At 46.6% G+C, this 19675-nt stretch overlaps 1 protein-coding gene across 1 annotated transcript in view; it reads right to left on the bottom strand.

The window, feature by feature from the left end:
* MAML2 (mastermind like transcriptional coactivator 2) overlaps window positions 1-19675 on the bottom strand; it is a 199970-nt gene that overhangs the window by 176449 nt on the left and 3846 nt on the right. The gene's annotated exons all lie outside the window — the stretch shown is intronic.

The raw sequence follows: 19675 nt of genomic DNA, 5'->3' as shown, positions 1-19675 counted from the left end.
GAGGCTCAGCACATGCAGCTGTAGCCCTGTAGACTTCAGGCAGCCCTTGAGGTGACGTTAAACTGGGGCTAAGGATGGGATGAGAGGGCTGGGGCTGTTCCTTGGAAAGGCAGGAAGAGGGTGGCCAAAAGCCACCTTCTCTCTGCCTCTTGCAACTTCCTCATGGCCAGACGGACAGTTCTGCCCAGGGAACAAGAAGTGATTTTCGGGGAAAACAGAGGAGTTGTTCAGATAGTCTGGCAAGAAATAACTGGGGAAGAGAACCTGCATGGTAACAGCCTGCAAGCGTTTAAAGGGTGTGAAAAACAATCAGAAAGGCGATGAATTTAGGGCCCACTTTCTAGCCTCCTTCAGCTACCTACGTCTGCCTATGTCTTGTACATGCAAAAGAAAACGGGAGCTGAGTCCTTCTGAATATCAGTTATGGAAATGCAACGAGGAAAACGAAGCAGGAATGAAATCAAGGCTGAATCTCAAAAAAAAGATGGCCTGACTCTGGCATGCAGCACCCCAAGAGAAGTTCTGTCACTTGGGACTTTTCTAGCTCACTGAACAACATCTTAGCACTGACCCTGACAGGAACCTGCGCTTCAGCAGGGTAAGAGGTGTCTTGCTTCAGAGAGTGTTTTCCTCATCAGCCTCAAAGTTTTAAATCGGATTCACTCCTGGGTGCACGAGAGGAGGTTGCAAAGGTGGAAGGAACCGCGAGCAGATGCCGCCTGCCCCCTCGGCCCACGCGCTCACGCCGCACAGCCTGGTGCGGGAGAGGCCCCGGCCGGCGCTCAGAGGGGACAAGGCCCCGGCCGCGGGGTGGCTGCCAGCACCGTGTGGGGAGCAGGCGCCTGCGCGCGCCTCGAGGCGCAGCGAGAGCCGGCAGCGACGCTGACACGACACGGGGAGCCGGGAGAAGCGCCTCTCATGCCCACGGCTTCCCGCCAACGCTGGAGGCCTGTGGAGAGCGGGGGGCAAGCAAACACCCTCCGGAGAGGCCACGGGCAGCCACAGTGCTGCCCTAGTGGAGCTTCCTCAGCCTCTTCCTCCAATGAGGGGAGTGCAAGAAGAGCAAGCCCAGGCTTCCCAGTTCTTCTTGCCCAAAGCCAAGGTGCACATTACCGATGAGAAATGCAGACTAGGTAAATAGAGAGCATAACAAAAACATGCCTAGGTAAACACAGAAGTAAATGTTCCCTGTATCATCAGGGAAAAAAGGAAATGCTCTTCCCCACTGCTGCCGTAACTCAGCACTTCACATGTTATATCACAAGCTGTAACACTCTCCATGCTCTTCTGCTACTGATAACTGAGGCACAAACTCTATTTTTAACCCTTTTTTTTTTTTGATTAATATATTTTCTTGCCTTGGTGTTTGGGGGCGCTTAATATCCTCTGGGAAAGATAAACATCGGTGATTATTTTAGGCCTGTGTGACCTTGCTGAGGAGTAACATGACTCCATGCAGGGCTGAGCACAGACTTGGCAGCGCCTCGCTGTAAGGAAGTCTTCTATTGTGCAGGCCTGCTTCGCCTGTGAAGCAATATGTTTTTTTGTCTTGCAGAGCGAAGCTCAGAGAAAAGGCTCAGCCTGCACCGAACTCTTGCAGAAAATGGACTGAATCATATTCAGAAAATCAAACAGGATCACAGGAGGAAGTAATAGCTGGCCTTGGGAGCTGAACACGTTAAAACTCTGCTCTTCACCCTCACAACTGAGAGGGAGAAGATAGCAAATGACAGTGGAAGAGAAGGCACATTCTGTTCAGTTTCCATCAGCGTTTGATTTATGACAGATTTCACTAAATCTTTAAAAAACGCCCACCCTAACATCTCAGGCACTGTCTTCTTTTAAACTAACAAAGCAGCATTTCGAATTCCTGACCACGTCTTGGTTGGCCAACAGCAGAGCCTCTCTCCTAACAAAATGATTTGTTGTAGCAGAGGCTGGAGTAAGCCACAACAGCTGTAAATCTGCATTCGGCTTCTATATACAGCCCCGCTGCACCTGCAGATGAACTTTCAGTTCCGAAGCTGAAACAAGCAGCCCTCGCAATAAATGGATTTATTAGCTGTCACATGCTCAAGCTACAGCGGGGCACTTGAGTCACGGATGGGCTTGTGAACAAGGGACAGGTTGTAAGCGAAGCAGCATAATGCAATTATTTTTTGTGCTGCTCCCACTCAGTCTATTGGTCCTTTTAAGGCCATTTTCGCCAGGGAAGCCCAAGCAGCTGCAGTGGTCTGCTGCCCTCCCCTCCTGCCCTCGCTCTGCAGAGCTGCCCCATGCAGCAGGCGCCGCCGGGCACGCGCGGGTGCTGTGCTTGTGCTCAGCACCCTGCGCCCAGGCCCTCAGACAGCTCCTGCACCAGCCTTTCACAAAAAGTCACTCATCTGGAGAGAGCAAAGGGGGCTTATAAATCACTTCCAATGTGCTTAACTTTCAGAACAACTTAAAACATATTTTGGATGAATTAAACTTAATGTTGTGCTCTCGTGCTCTTCTAATTGGGGGCCTGCTTTAACACTGTGTAAAGAATTGTGAGCCTGGCATAGCACCCACTGAATTCAACAGGTGTTTTTGCAATACCTTGAGTAAAGCATGTGGCAGGATCTATGGAGCTTTGGTCTACACATGGGTCTTCTTCCTGTAATGCCAAATACCCTTACCATGCTGGGCCAGGGGTATGGAGATAACCGAGGGAATGGGGAGCACTTGCAGATGTTCAGAGCAGCTGTTTGTCGTGGCAGGGGCCTGGGGGATGGGGCTGGGGAATACTGTTATCTCCTCATCCCTCACCTCCATACCCTGTGCTGTAATACAGGCACACGGGTACTAATTACAGGTTCTGCAACAAGTCTCTGCCTCACCATGATCTTTCCTTCTTGGTTGGCTAGTCTCAAATGCTTTTACCTGGTAAAAGGTAAGACTTCAGTGAGAAGACTTCAGTAAAACATACTGAGAGGACTTCAGTGTGCACAGGGAAAGCTTTATCCATTGCCACCCAATAAAAAAGGCATCAGAGCGAGGACGCAGTTAGGCTTGAAGTGAGTTTACAGCTTCCTGTCTGCCCACTACCCTGAAGCACAGACCAGCCCAAAGCAAACAGAGGGAATCCTCTGGGGTCAGAGGGGGGAGTGAGCGCAGAGCTTTCCTTCCCCTCGCTGCCCACCTCACCCCCGTTCTGCCGCTTCCATTCCCTGCTGCTTGCGGAAGAACATAAACACCATTGATCCCAGCACCCGGGGGCCTGGAAGCGGTGTAAGGCTGCAGAGCGAGCCCTGCTGCTGGACATCTCCTTAGCTAGGCCCGGCTCAATAGCTACTAAGACGATTTTTCCCTTGAGTAAGGAAAATAAAGCAGGAGCTCCGGAAGCTGACTTCCCAGATTTCTCTGACACCACTGCACATGTGACTCCAGAAGCTGCCGCTGCAGTTTACACCAGCTATTCACTGCTCAGTGGAGGCAGAGCTGGGAAATGTTATGGGTCTTGGAAGCACAATAACAGTCATTACTCGGATGGAGGTTTGTAAGCAGCATGTGAGAGCACACGTTAGCAGAACGTGGTTCAGTTTAAGGATGACTCCTGCAAAGATAAACATCTTTGTGGATACTTCCACTGTGCACTCGGTAGAAACTTTTCCTTTGGAAGAGAGTGATGGAATTGACTCCAAGTGTCAATAAGAAGCGCAGTCTTCATGCTCATCAACTCTTAAAAACAATCCCTTCATTTCATAAGACCTCGCTGCATTTAGATATATCTACATCTGGTGTGTGCCCTTGTTTTTACTGCTGAAAAGATTTGGAACAAATTATCTCCTGGAGTCTTGGCTGGCGTCTGCAGTGCTGCACTAGCTTGCACTAGCAGCAAATGTGGTCCCATCCACACAAGAATCAGGAAGCTGAGGTTATAGAAAGGGTTATTTGCACTACAGGGATGAATCACAGAGCAGTTTCAGTTTCCTGCATTAATATATTTGTCGTGTCCCTCACTTTTGGTCTTCATCACATGCTGCATCCCAAGCACAGCAGGCTTCAAGGAAAGATTAAAGATGTTGCAGATCTCATTAATCTGGAGTGTCCCTGAACACATAGCTACGAGAACTCTGTGGGGAGGACATGAATTTCTGCACTGACCCAGCAAAGTCACAACACAACTAGTAGTACAGATCAAAAAAAAAAAAAAAAGGGCAGGCTAAATGCATCCTTTTGAGCAAACTATCAGCTTTAAAGCAGTAACTATTTAAACCTCTGCTGACATGAACCATCATAGCTCTGTTGAATGTGAATTATTTACAGCAATTGATATGCCCCATTATATTTTAAACACAGTTTGTCCACTTCTTGTTACAGCAGAGGTAAACTTCAGACATCACAGCCACCAAAAGAGCTGGAAAATCAGCTCCCAAGATACACCCTGTTAAATGCAATGTTCATCAACAAACCATAGTTGGATCCTGTGGTGGTATCTAATCTTTCGACCTTATCTAAATCACAGGGAAATCAATAGGAGTTTCTGTCCCCTCCCAGGTCAGCAAAATCTGCCCCAAGCTTCTCAGACTTACCAGCTTAACCACAAAATACTGCAAATCAGCCTAACAGAAGTGAGTGTAATATATCCAGGCGGTCTTCTGCCTCTGAAAGTAAATGTGGTGCTGCTGACTGTTATTCATACAAGGAGTCTCATACTGTCAAGAGGTTTTTTTTCAGGATCCATCCCTGGGTAAGATCATAGGAGGGCTGCAAGCAGTGTAAGTTTGTTACTGACTGCCACAGAGCCAAGATTTCCCTGTGTGTTCCCCAATCAAATCCTAAAGAAAGTCGCTCTGCTTTCCCTGTTCTTTTGGAAAACAGACTTTGTGAGGTGATAATTTATGATGAACATTTGCAACACCTTTCCCTGAGCAGCTCATGTTAAAATAGCATTCCTAGGTGCATCTGTTACAATACTGAACAGTCCGGTAAGAAATCTTGATTTAAAAAAAAGGGGGGTGAGGGGGAGAAAGGGGGGGGGAAAAGATCAGAAAACTATCCCTGGGGCAGGGAGTGGGTGAGAAGGCAGCAGATAACCAGGGTTCAGGCTGGTCCTCGTCTCCTGGAGAGCACGGCAAGCCCTGCAGCCTCACTTCTGCCTTCTCTAAAGCGCGAGGACTGGGACCAGCTGCTTCAGTAAACTGCTTTGGGAGAAGCAATTGTCCATGGAAAGTACTCTGTAAAAAGCCTGCATCAGGATTAATTCCCCCTCTAGGGAATAACGGCACTACTCAAAGTATGGGAAGTAAGGTACGCAGAAAGAGCTTGCTGGATCAGGGCCTTGATTCATTTTTCCCCTGTTTACACTATATATTTACTTTTTGCACTTCATTCAGGATAGATAATGAAAACAGTATAGTCTGTTTCCACTTCTGCTTCTGGAACAGATCAAAGACTTTAATGGACTTGGGCTCTGCAGAACTCTAAATGCTCCTTTCTGTACAAGATACAGCCAATTAAATAGCCCTGTTAGCTTCCAGGAGGATTACTTGAGGTCTCATTATTTGCACTGCTCTGAATTCAGTCCTTAGAAGAGAGTGGACACATTTTGCCAAAAAAGAGGAAAAAAAAATCAGAATAGCGAAAGATTATTTGCATCTCCTGTACTTATTGCAATTCAACATAGCAAAATGCACTGCACTCCTCCTCATTAAAGCGGTCCTATTGTTATTTTTTCCTTCTCCTTGCCTTGGAATTGCTACAGAGGGATAAAGTTGTGCATGGCTCGCTCACTCACACAGTTGTAATAAGTCAGAGTAGGTTGGCTCGCTGCCCAACAAAACACAAACTCCCCTCCAGTCTCCAGCTTTTCCATGGCAACCCCGCAGTCACCAACACAGCAAACAATCGCTCTAACCCTGCTTCTCCCTTCCCAGCACCGGGAAGGACAGCGCTGCACCCAGCCCCTGGACCTGGGCTAATTATGGGCCATGAAAGGAGACAGTGCCTGCGATCCTGTTACCCTCTTAACGGGAGATCAAAGGGTGGGAAACGCATTGAAACACTCAACACTTCTCAGTGTACTTCTGCTCAAAAGAAAAGGCTATTGCTGTGTGGATGAGGCATAAAATGCCCAAAAATGAAAACAGGGCTGAGTCTGACCAGGGGTGCAAACAGTATTACAAAGCATGAGTGTGATGCTCAGTGAGTCACTTACTTACCCCACGAGGACCATGTGTCACTCTACTATGTCTAATGGCCTGATTCTCATTGTATTTATTGGTGTAGTCCTGCTAAGGCAGGGTCTGACTCTGAGGGGAAAACAGCAGACGGAGGTGCTGCAAATGAGATCATTCCCCAGCCCTGTGCACTGCTCATGGCCCCAGACGGGAGACAGCAGTTACGCTGGATCCTGCTGCTGCTCTGCACTGGTGACCCTGACACCTGTGTTCATACGGGACAGGAGCAGGACTGAAGATCACCACTCTCAACTGGTAGCATTTTCCTCTCACTTACATAAGACCCCACAAGCTACAAGGCAAGAGAAAATAAGGCCCAAAGTCCGAAATCTTATTTAAACTGTGGGATTAGCAGTTTTCCAGAAACCAGTGGTTTTCACGAAATGTGTAGATGAGAGACCTAGGGACACAGTTTAGCAGGCATGGTGTTAAAGGCCTTATGGTTGGACTAGATGATCTCGAAGGTCTTTTCCAACTGTAATGATTTTATGATTCTATGATTCAAGCAGATGCATGAGGGTCTGATGACTACTTCTGATGGGTCTGCAAAATCTGAAGAAAAGCAATTTGATTGCCACTAGACTTACATCAGCTACAAAAGAAGCATCATCTGCACTGAAGAACTTCTAGAGTATCTAAAATTTTTAAAGGATTGAAAGATGTCCACAGGTTTACTATCCCACTGCAGACCTATCATGACATGCAAGGAAAGCTACCCTGCCATGGATGATTTGAAGACGTAAGTGACAAAGTGAGTAAAAGCATGGGCACTTCTCTACTAGTGTAAATTTAGGAGAGGATATAGATTTCCTGACATAAGTAGTATTACAATTTGTTAGGACTATGATTTCACGGGTTTACTTTTATGGGTCTTGTTAAAACAGAAAGCTTTGTAGCCTAGATATGCCATAGGCCAACTACTTTCTTGCGGACAAAATAAAAATTTTGAAGATAAATTGGCCCCAAAACAGCCATTTCCAATTTATTTCCTGGTGCAAAAGAATGTCTTTCAGGCTTTACAAAATGATTTAGCTATTTTTATAACATCTGAAAAATGAACTCTCCAGTAAAAGTTCAAAATGCAAATAATATGTCAAGCATTCATGCTTAAATTGAGGATTACATAACTCTATGATTTCAGGCCTTAGAGTGAGCCTGCCTGAAGGTACAAACCTTTGTCACTGGGTCAGGGACCCGAGGATGTGACTTCTCACAGCAAAATCCTGTCACTGCTGCCCTTTCCTCACTGACACATGTGGGACTGAGGAACTGCAGGCCATGGTCCCTTGCCCTGAGGTTCTCCAGGACTCTTTAGCCCTGGACAAGCTGTGGGAGAGGTCATCCTTCGTGGGGAAAGGTGCAAATACAACTTGTGGGAAGCACTTGGGGGCACTTACAGCACTTCAGTTGCACAGGTTTCAGTTCAAGTTAAAGCAGATGTTCTGCTCTAAATCATGCCCTCCACTAGATTAACTAGTCCTAACCTAGGCTAGAGACTTCAGTGTGCCTAGTAGATACCTTAGGAAAGAGTAAGATAGACAGACATGTGGCTCAGGTAGAAGCTGTGACGGCTCATGCAGAGCTGAACACCCTTAACTAACACTGGGCTTAACTCACTTTGACACCTGCTCTGCTTTACATGATGCCTGCAGAGCAATGAGGCCACGGTGATGGCATTTAACCATTTTAACATTGCTTCCACACAGCTGCTTGGTCACATCTGCACAGTTCAGGTACCAAAATACAACCTGCTGGCCAGCGTGTTTTATGCATTTTTCTGTGGCTCATCCAGGGAGGAAATGAGCCTCTCAGCTCCTACCCTAAAACGCCAGTTCTTTAGCCCACACTATGTAGCTCATAAATTTAATTCTAGAAGTCTCTGACCTCTAGAATTTGGTGGTCATCAAAACAGTGGTTAGCACACAAGTAGCTCTGTTAACATGAACAGGGACACAAAGGAGGCTACTTTGATTATGTACTGATGACCTGAACAAAACTCAAGCAGAATTCTGCTGTGAAAAATATTGTCAATATGTTTTTTCCTTCGTTTAAGGACTAAAAAAAAAAAAAAAATATCACCCCAGCCCTGGTCCTGTTTCCTTCAATGGCTACATGGGCACCGTCTCCACTAGAAACCTACCACAACCCCAGTACTTGTCACAGCAACACTATAGGGTTGTAATTCCCTGTAGGACTCCAGGCACTGCATGATGCACCAACACAAGAGCCTCCAGGGCTACAGATCCACTGGTAGGAGGCACAGACAGCCTCAGGATATGAGCCCTATGGGGATGCCTCAGCCTGGGGCGATCACTGGATTGCAGTGAGACCACAACAGCAAAGATCAAATGGCTTGTTAACCCGAGATGAAATTTCAACCTTGCTGCTATCAGTACGGGTTCTCCTCTTACTCTCACTCGTGTTAATCAGAAGAAAATTGTGAGATCAGATATACAACCCTTGCCCTAGCCAAGGGTTTCACTTTCTCCTTTACATACGTGGACTGTTCTACCTGCAAAACCATTCTCTGTCAGAACAGCAGACCTTTCACTTTGCAGTACCATATACCCATACTCTCTGCTGCAGAGCTTTCTCAACCATCCTCCTAGTGTTTCTATGCAAGCCAAGAAATCCCTTAGTCCACACTGGAAAATGAACACAAAGTTCTTCATGACACTGCTCTCCTTTACGGTGCAGCCCTGACTACTTCACCTCAGAGGTGTCCCATGCTGTCAGCCACAACAGCCCCAGTTACCTCTCATGCTGGTTAACATCTCTGCGCTCACTATCACTGTTAAACTTTGCTTTTTTCTTTTCTTCAGGACAGTTTCTATGATTATACATCTGCTGCTTGTGAGATGGGACAGCACCAGCCTGTGCCTCCTTCTAAGGTGGACTAAATCCATGACTTTCCGTGTGGACAAAAAAGCAGGAAGATTTCAGGATGGCTTCAGGCTGATCCCCTGCTTGTTCTGGTGCTGACCCAGCAGGACAGTGCCCTGTTTAAAAAAGCCCGAGGGCTTTCCTGGGCCCTTGTAATCACACATCTGAGCACTCGCATGCTGGCCTGTCCCAACAGGGTGACGAATCTCTTGCTGTAAAAGGACTGCTCCATTCCCAGCATTTACCCCCAAAGAGAGTTTCTTATGGAAAGTAACTGAACAGTCCTTTGCTTCAACAACTGTGCTATGTAAGAGGGATTAGTGGAAATGCTTTTGCGAGTTAAGAGCAGACAAATAAATTAAAGAGGGAGGCAGCAGGGAGGTTGGCTGCAACAGAGACCCGCAAGTGAAACTAGCTGGTAATGAACACTGATGGTAACAAACTGAATAAAATCCAGGGGTGCAGAAACAGCGGGAGCTGCTCAGAAGAATGTGGTCATCAGTGATACTGCTGAAGGAATGATCGGGGGTGTCATTAACACAGATCTATGGCCTTCAGTTTGAACTTCGCTGGGGAATGCCTCAGACACACCTTCTAACAACCCAGGCCCTGCTCGACAGTCTCCACCAAAGAGGCTCTGCGGCCAGCTCCTGGCCACCCAAAAGCCTGGAGATCCCCTAAGATCTATGAGAGGGGCAGCTCTGCCGCCCGCAGTGCTCCTGCCCTGCTCATGCAGCTCTTTCAACCTTTGCTCAGCAGCGAGCCTCGTTTTTGCCTCTCTGCCCTGTGCTTTTACCAAGGCCTCAGTCTGCTTCCTGTCGTTCCCTGATAGCAAGGTAATAAATGCAGTAGAGCTACTGATACGTTAGATTAGATAAGAGGGAGTTACAGGAGGCTGCGACCAGCACTGCACAGGTTATGATGCAGGACTTAAATGTGTCTCGCAACACTCAGCTTTGTTTTGCTTTCAAGTCCATTGCTCCTGTAATCTTGTACCCTAAGAGGCTGCTTCAGAAACAGCTAAATCCCAACATGTCGCCACAGGCTCCCGCGTGAGGCGGCGGCTCGGGGCGCCTCCCTGAAGTGCTCGCAGGGAGCAGGTGCCAACAGGAGCGTCGCACTCAGAATCTGTCTTATACCCACAGTTACAGGTCGTATTTTTGTACTAAAAGAGATGCTCAGGCACGGAGAGCAAAATTTCATCCCTTCTCTTCAGCTCTGCTTCCGCCCTCAGCTCCCAGCACTGTGCTCTAACACTGCACTAAGACTGATGGATGCAACGTGCTGGGACGCACTGAGGCCCAAGCACCAGAGAAACACTGGGACACCCAGGTCCACCATAAACACTGGATTTCCTGGGTGGAATCTGCCTGTCTGTGGCATATCTAGAGTTGTGTAAAGGTAAGTCTCTCTTTTTTTAAATAAAAATTATTTAAATAAATAATAAAAATATTTATTTCACTTTTTAAGTACGATTTTCAGTAATGTATTAGAAGTATAAAAGCCAAAACAGAGGAAAAGCAGAAGAGGGCACTGATAAAACAATAAACCAACCTCCGATGTGGGAGCAACACTTGGATCATCAGCAAGAGAAGAGACTGGACAGTCTTTTACTCACACAGTTTACGATTTTTCCTAGACCACAAAACTAGTGAAGGGAACAGGCCTTTTAAAGAAACAACAAGGCCAGGCTTTATATAAGGCATTTAAAAATAGTGTTATTGCTGTACAGCAAACCAAAATGCCATGTTAGCACTACAAGCATCATTTGAGACAGTAAATGGGTAACTACTTCTTAGGTAAATAGAAGGAATACTTTGACCTCTGGCACTGGTTGATGACTCTGACTATCCACTGATGTCACATGTTGAGGGTTTTTTTTTTTTTTTCTTTTGTGAGAAATGCCTCCAGCCTATATTCTCGACTCAAGTGAAAATTCCCAGGGATAAATTTTCCAGAGCACTCCAGAGATTTTAGGCTGAGATCCAAAAACCCAATTAGGTGCCCAGTTCCCACTGGTTCCAATTGAATACAGTGAAGATTAGATGCCTAGATGTTTTAAGTTAAAAAGACTTGCGCTAGATTTGATCTTGCTCTCAGACTGATCACAGGCTGCATGCAGCATAGTAATCTGTGGGTCCTAGGGTCCAACCATACTGCTCATCATCATACAGACATAGAAATACTACTGATTTTGTAGGATCATTTCCTTTCTAAGACTTAATTTTTCACCACTTACCTGTAACTTCTCTTAATAAACAGCACAGAACATGCAACACAACTACATTACAGAACATTGTGGTGGCATTAGCCAGCAGCATTACCAAAACGCATCTGAAGGTGAGAGACACTGTGGATTTGAAGCCCAGAACATAAGAAGCAATGGAAGAAATGAGCACGTTGGCCTTCATGTGGCTCACCACACTGCCCTACCTAAAAAGGTTTTGAAATACAAGGCAAAGGACATACTTCTGTTCTCAAAGTTTGGTATATTCTCAAGGATTTGCAGAATCAGGCCAATAAGGCTTTTTTTTCTCCAATATAGGGTTCCAGGTAAGGTAAGCAGCCCTAAAACTGAAAGGCATCTAAGCATATGTGTAACTTCATAAATATTCTTTAAGTGAATTGGCACCCAAGTGCTCACAATCACACACCTCGATTTTGAGTGTCCGTGGCCTGCAGGGACAAGCACACGGGTCCTATGGCTGCTCCCAGAGCTGTGTGCTCTGAGTTTTGGGCAACAAGGAGGAAGGACCTTTCAGCCTTCTCCTTAGAAAGCCAACAAGAGGAGGGAGAATATGCTCCTGGTCACTATGTTTTCAGCTGAAGCAAAGACAGGGAGACAGCTAGAGCTGCAATGTGAGGGAAGCTCAGGAGAACATATGGGGGCCATGTGTTCAGCCCCTCTCCTAGCCTGGCCCTCTGGCCCTTTCTTCCAAGTCAGAAAAACAACATCCCGAGGCGGTGTGAGGAGCATGAAAGGAGAAGAGGGAGGAGGACAGGCCAGGTGAGAGGGGTGACTGCAGAGGAGGACGATGACTAATAGGGCTGGGAAGTAGAGGAGGGGGATGGCGGACAGGGCGTTACTGCTGTGTAAGGGACGAATGTGACTTCTGTGACCAAAAGAGGCAGGCGGTTGAGGTGAAGAGCCCTTCCGAACCGTGTGGAAGAGGCTACGCTTTGCTGGCAGCCTGTGAGACCCGAGCACGGCTCCTCCTGTGAGCGCGCCTGGAGCCACAGAACGGACAGCTCTGGTCAACTGCCAGTGCAACGGGCAGGCAAACGCAGAGCTACCCCGCGGGGGCTGGACAGCATTAACTACATATCCAGAGATGTGTACAGAGAGGGAATTATTGACTTCATTAGCCATCCTGCCTCTGACAGGGCCCCTCAGACATATCGTGTGCAGTACATATGGATGGCAAAGGCCTTACATATGGGTGGTATATATAGAAAGTTTTAACAGTACATACTGTTTACTCAACAGACTGGATTAAATTCTGCTGAGCTATTCTGGTCCACCTGTAAATACACAGACTAGAGGGCTTATGAAAAGTAGTTACTGTGTATTGGCAAGTGGCACTTTTTAAAACCTGGGTATCTCAGGTTATGAATGCTGCGGTTTTGTTTTGTTTTTTAAGTACCAAAACCGACAGGATCATGTTATACAACTGCTGGATGCCAGTTTTTCTTTCTTTTTTTTTTTTCCCTTGCTCAATCCCCTAGGGCTAAAAAAAGCTTGTGTTAAACCTTCAGTACAAACTGCTGCTGGGAATTACCCTGGTCCCGACGCCTTCGCTGCCGTGAATAGGCAGGTCTGTTCGGAGAGCGACCACGGCCGCGGGAGGAGCGCGGTGCTCCCGGCTCTGCTCCCTCGAGAGCCCCAGGAGCACAAACACCCTGGCAGGTCCATCAGCTTCCTCGGCAGTCTTGCGCAGTACCATCCAGCTCCGGGGGTGCCACGCGGTTTGGGGACATTCCTACACCGCACACTGTGCAGCCCGTGCCCACAGGGCGCCCTCGAAGGGCTGGCAAAACATACCCAAAGAGTGGAAAAACATAGCTTGGAATCGGCCATTATCTCTGTTCTGCAACTCCCCGACTTCAGAGGCAAGTGAAAGGATTTTGTGGTAAAAGGGAAAAAAAGCAGGGAGGAGGAGGGGTGGGGGCAAAGTGTGTTTGCAGCTGCTGGCCATCAAATTTCAATTCAATCAACATAACTGAGTTCCAGCTCCTGAAAAAGAGAGCTTTTGATGACATATTGACATAGCCCGGACTACAGAGTCCAAGTGGCAGTGCTATAATTACAAGGATTATATTTAATACTGCACTTGGAAATGAAGGTCTGAAACACTGTGACTCTCTTTCTCCCTAAAAGCTGGCCAAAATCTGTCCTAGGAACCGTAATGGTAATACACAAAGTTGGTAGGAAAAAAGAAACACAGGAACTCAGCTCATTATGAAAACGGATCGTGTGGCTGGCAGCTCGGGTCTGCTGGGAGTTGTGCAGCGAGGAGGAAAAATGAGTGTGAAAGGAAGGGCAATTGGATTTGCAGGAAGAATGGAAAGTAGTTTTTAAAAGTGCAGAATTAGCTTTGCTAAGGAAATAAGTCAATTGATAATTAATATGCTACTTACTTCTGAATTCAGCTTCTCCCTGTTGTACACAGCGAGCTTCAGCCAGCCTGGGGCCTGTTTGCTAAACAAAGACCAAAACCTGCAAATACTTCTAGACTTGCTTAATTCTACACATCTTGATTTCAATGCGATTACCCATGTGTGCACAATTAAGCACATGCATAACTATTTCCGGGACCTGGGCCATAGAGGTAGGCAGCCCCATGTTGAAGACCAAGTGTATCCAGCTTGGAAGGATGTGGAGTCAAAAGCTTTCAGAGAAGCAAAGTAAAAACAATCATTTGGAAAGCAAAACTAGTGACTAAAAACTAGAAGAATCACTGGAAATAAAGCCCTTGATCCTGCATTAGGCCAAGATTCCCCAATGCCAGGTACATAGTATTCCCAAAAGACTGTTTCAGGAGGAGCTGATCTGATTGTAAGCAAGATTTTGAAAACTTGGATGTTCGGATACCTTAGCAGTGTGGAAAGGAGTGGGGAAGGGGAAAGGGATTAGAGGAAGAGAGGACAGGGGAAGGGAATGGGAAAGTGGAAGGGGAAGAAAGAAAAGGAAAATCAATTACAGTGTCTAAAGATGGTTTCTAAAGCAACAGAATCCCCCAAAAAAAAAAAAAAAAGTCTGATTTCCAAAGTGAAAAACATTAACTGAACAGCCCATGCAGCATTTTTGCCAACTGTCACTGGGGTGGCATTTCTGAAATCTGGAGGAATGACTCATCCCAAAGCAACAACTGCTGCCAACAAGGTCTTTCCTCCAGGTCTAGTGAATGAGACAGCGGCAAAGAATAAAATAAACAGAAAAATCAGAGACAACAACCTGACTCTGAAGCTTCCCATGAAGCCCATCCACTTTCCGAGGTACCTCCCCAAGCCTGTGAGCAGGATCCAGGTGATCCCGCGGGCCAAGCCTGGGATCAGCGGTGCTGCAATGAGCCCCTTGTTCGCTAATTCCTCCTCTCACTTCGCGCACAGGGCACGGACCCTCCTGAGCCATTCTACCCCCCACCTTTGATGATGGCAAATGTCACCAGAGCCACTACCTGCTGACAGGCTGCACAGCTTCCATGCAGACCCCCTGCGTTCAGGGGGCTGGATCAGGCCCAAAGAGCGCTCTTCAGGGCAGTAATTAACCACAGCCTTATCAGCACGGATAAACATTCTTCTTCAGCTAGTGTAAAACACACCAATTTTAAAAGACCTTTTCCAAAGCCATGTTGTTTTGCTGAATAATTTATATTCCAGAGCCCTCTGAAAATGAGCAGCACACACTTCAGAGCTGCAACTGCTATTCAGGGGAGACGGTGCACATTGTGTTCAGGCAGCTCACCGCTTAAACACTGTTGCCATGACTATAAGAAAGCGATTATACTATTGTTTACAAGAGACTCCTGGTAAGTCATTACCACTGTAGCCAGAGTTTTGCCTCGAGTCAGAAGTTTTAGGAGAACAAAACCTCACAGGTATAATTTACTTTGTGATCAAGATAATTCCATTCGAAGATTTTGAAAGCTGAATATATCATGTGGGGAGGAATGAAAATAAATATGAACAAGAATAAGAAGGTGTCTCCTAGCTGTTAAGCTTCTGCTTTTCCTACTCTTTCCTAAGTTCATTGGTAAATTCCACGAAGAAGAAAAGCTCCACTAACTAAATAACTGTTGTAACTTATTTTCAAGGAAAAAATAATTCAGAAGGTAAACACCAATGTAGGAATTTAACTGTGATGAGTAACTCTATAAAAACAAACGAGTTTGTAAACAATGTAGGGGGAAAAGGCTTAAAAAAAGAATCTAAGTTTAAATAAACCTCTTGGGATTATTAATTATGGCTTCTTAGTCTCCTGGGACAGAACCGATACCTGCGGCACTTCAGTTCTGAATCCCCTGGTGCATCTGTCCAGTACACGACCTCTCTATCTCAATAGTGCATCGACGATCAATAGTTTCCAAAACTAAGAGGCAACTTCGAAGCTGTCGGAAAGTCTTCCTCACATTTCCTATGGACAGTAACAGGCCTCAGAACACAAAGCAAAGGGATGATTAATAGAGTGCTGGACTAGGAGTCAGGAAATCTGGGCTCTGTTCCCAGCTCTGCCACTGACCTGCTGTTTGACCTTGGGCAAGACGCTCGACCTTTCCGTGCTTCTGTTCCTCCTTCCATTCTTTGTCTATCTTGTCTCTCCAGCCCTAAGGTATGCAGGGATGGGCAGGGTTCTCAATGGGTGTTTGTGTAACACCTACCCAGGGAGGTGCCTCAAGAGCTCTGCAATAAAGCCCGGGTGCCACTGAGATGGCCAGTGCACAATAGCGGGTTTTGTTTCAGAACAGGGCAGCCAGGATGAATCTTCTTGGGGATCTCATCTGCCAGGACAAGACCTGACCAAGGAGGGGGTTACAGCCAGATTCCCCAGTCTGCAGCAATGTAAGCAGCAGGCTCCAGCAGCAGGCAAATGGCTTTGCAAGAGCTGCTTCCCCACTGTGCCAAAAGTACTTTCGTGAGGGTTTCTAATTGGTGCTAATTTCTCTGCACCTCGATTCAGCTGGGTTTCAATGCACATCAGAAGGATGGCTGAGTGACACAGATAAAAATAGCTCCAGGAGCCACTTCTGAACAAAACAAATTTCTCCAGAGAAATGGGAATGTCTGTATGTCAACCCACAGGCTGGTGGGTTCTTTTTTTTTTTTTTTTTTTAGGATTGATAATCTTTCAATGACTGCATTGGAATTGTGTGTTTCTGTACGTTATTTAATCAAGAAATATCTCTGTGTCACCTCCCTCCCACCCTGAGCTATAGGCACAGCCCTCTCTCTGTCACTACAGTACAGTCATCTCAGCAAATGAAAGGAAACACATGGGGGGACATGGTGGCTCCCACCTGCTAGTGCTGGGCACGCAGCTGCAGCCCCAGCGCAGAGCAGGTGACTTGGGTTTGTGCTCTCAGTTCCTGTCCCACTTTTGGTCCCAGTTTGCTGGTGCATCAAGTACATGCAGTGCTCAGATGCAGCCAGCTCAAGCAGGAGACTGATGTGAGTCAAAGCTAACGCAGAATGAAGAGCGAGTGAAGCAAGAAAATGTGAAACATGCATTGATGATAATGACTGAAAGGTTGGGAGCAGCCTTTCCACTGCGCAATAAGAGGCACTGCCACCTCCTACCCTTTCACTGTGAATCTTGGGCTAAATGGTGCCTCACATGAAGCCGCAGCTCTGGGACTCATGTGAAAGACTCGTTTGGGTTTGTACTTCCAGGATTGAGACCTGTGGGACAACGGCTGAAAAGGTGGTTTGAGTGCACCTCAAAGGCTCAAAACACAGAAGTCAAATAAGAAGAATCCATCAACTCATACACACTGCCTGCAGCTTTGCCAAAACAAACTTTCAAATATCCTGCCTTAGGCTCCATCAATAATGAATCTGGCTTTTAAGCCATAAAACTCCACCAGATCTCAATGCACTTTACAAAGGTGATAAATAGTATTTTTCATAGAGGAAACTGAGATTTATGGAAGTGCAATAACAGGGGTAATCTGCTGAACAGATCCTAGAGCCACAGTAGAAACACTTAGCTTTGAGTTTGCAGTGCGCTCATCTAAGAACTTTTGCTTGAGAGTTGCAGGTATTTTGTGTTATGTGTTAGTGTTGGCACTTCAGTACAATTATGGATTGATCACCTGCATCTAATACTACTTTGGAGTAGCTTGACAAGGTATGACAAATTCACATGTTGCTTCTCAAGTGCTTATGGGAAGCTTTTCATTGGAAGCCTAGGACATAAATAGTTTACGCTTTCATCTGAAAAAAAAAAGAAAAAAAAAAGAGAAAAAGAAAAAATCTGTCTTTCAATACTGTGAAGTTAAAAAAAAATCCAAATCTCTGCTGGCACCAAGTCTTCTTCTGAGACTGCAGCCAAGCCCACTGCTTCTTTCACTGCTCAGCGCTGTTCCAGACTGTAGCACCAAGAAATGGGTAAGATCTTTCCCAGGTTTACACCCACAAAATCAGACCTGTGAAAAGCACTGACTTGTCCTGAACCCCTGAGTTCATCTCGCTGATGCTAGGAATGTCATCGCCAGGGAATCCTATAAGGGAACCCCAACATATGGACACTAAAGGAAGAGCAAGGATCTTGCCCCTTTTTATTCTCTCTGGAGCAGCCATGGGGTTAAAGCTCTTCCATGTACTGTGTAAAAGACTGTGTGCCCTGTGAAATATCAGTCATCTTATTGAACTCCCCAGCAGGGATGGTGTAAAGTCATTGCCATGTAAAGCTGAGCTGAACGCAGCATCCCATGTGCCAGGCTTCGAGATGGTGCTGTCTGAAAAGCTCAATATACTGCAGAGGGGAAACAGAGACACTGCAGGAGACAGGCCCAAGGTCAGGCAGAAGGTGCTGGCAGAGCTGAGGAGAGGACCTGCATCATCCCCGAGGCTGCCAGCTCTTCTGCTGGGTGGGTGATTGCAGTTCCATCAAAGAAGGAGCCTGAGGCGCAGGATAAATGAGGCCATGGAGATGCTACCCTACCGAACACACCAAAGCGACAAAGGACAGAGCTTTTCTTTCCCAGTAACTAGTTGTGGGTGAAGTTTCATTTCTATAAGCCAACAAACTGACAAGGAAGACGACCTCCGGAGATGGTCTGTTGTTAGAAAATACCGTTACCAGCAGTTAGGAAGAGAAGAAGAGAAAGGTTACAGTCTTTATTTAAACAACTAAACCTATTTTTTTTTCTTTTTTGGGGGGGTAATCTAACCTGGCAGCACAAGTAATGATACTGAGAGAAATCAAAGTTTCGGCAAAGCAGTCTCTCTGACTCAGACAAACCTTTCTAAGGTTCAGATTTCCCTACAGTGCAGCCAGCATTTTTGCTGGGGTCACACTTCTCAGCACAGAAGAGACAGAAGCTGCATCGTTTTGCCGCCGCGCGCCAGAACGGGACCCAGCTGAGCGCTGCAGCGGCGTGAGGGCCGTAGCGGAGGGTATGTCGCAGTAGTTGGGAAGTTCAGACCAACGGGCTGGCCTCGTGGAGCATCAGCTCTGTGCGGACAAGCTGCTCCACTGCTCACCGCTTACAGAAGCTTTGAAGGGGGAAACAGTCTGTTAGACTGGTTCAGAGCTGAGGAAACTTTCATTATATATCCAGAGGTTTAAAAGCTTCAGAGGTGGCAAGCGATTTGATTCCCAGCAGGCCAAATGTGCCCTTGACACCAAATCAAAGCTTTTCTGCCCACAAAGGGAACGTGCCCTTTTCTGGCTCAGCTACGCAAACCGACTTGATGAGAAGTTGGCTCTGCTCCTGCGGGAGCAGCTCCTCTGCCTCACAAGCAGAACTGCTCATCGCTTCGGCACCCAGCTTTGTTCAGTTCTTGGTTCAAAGACACCATCCCAGCTCGGCTGCTGCCTCACTGCACCGCAGCATCACTTCACCCCACAGCTGGTGGCCGTGTCCACTTCGCTCCCAAGAGCTTCCTGAAGTTACCTGCATCCAGAACCAGAAAAATGCAGCTACTTCTGCAGCGTGCCCTGGCATCCAGCTAGCCAGCAAGGCAAGAGTCTGGGAGAGGGCGAAAATGCAAATTCAGGCCAGAGATACTGCAGGGCGATCCTTATGTTTTAAAATACTTGAGGATCTTTAACATTCACCCACAGGACAGGCCAAACCTCAGCAAGTGCAGTGTGGTTCATAAAAACACTTATTAGAAAACAAAGTCAGGGCCTCCATGTTCATTTAAAAGACTGCGCAAAATAACCACCTAATTTAAGGTTTTATAAGTCAAACTTGGCTCTCAGCACCAGCTGAGCAATTCTGTTGTCTTCCAGGGATGTCCTCGGGGACCTGGGACAAGCACATTGAAACTGTGCTCTTGCAGATTTGTACTGATGTGGATGAGATTTCAGGAAAGTAGGAGGCATTAATCCATTTCCCTCTTCCTCAGCTATATTGTCTTTATAG

The sequence above is a fragment of the Tinamus guttatus genome, unplaced genomic scaffold (assembly GCF_059628265.1).
Source record: "Tinamus guttatus ecotype Peru unplaced genomic scaffold, ASM5962826v1 Tinamus_guttatus_pri_ptg000150l, whole genome shotgun sequence".
NCBI classification, from domain to species: Eukaryota; Metazoa; Chordata; class Aves; order Tinamiformes; family Tinamidae; genus Tinamus; species Tinamus guttatus.
Note: the sequence above shows the minus strand (reverse complement) of the source record. Positions and strands in the feature narration are given on the sequence as shown.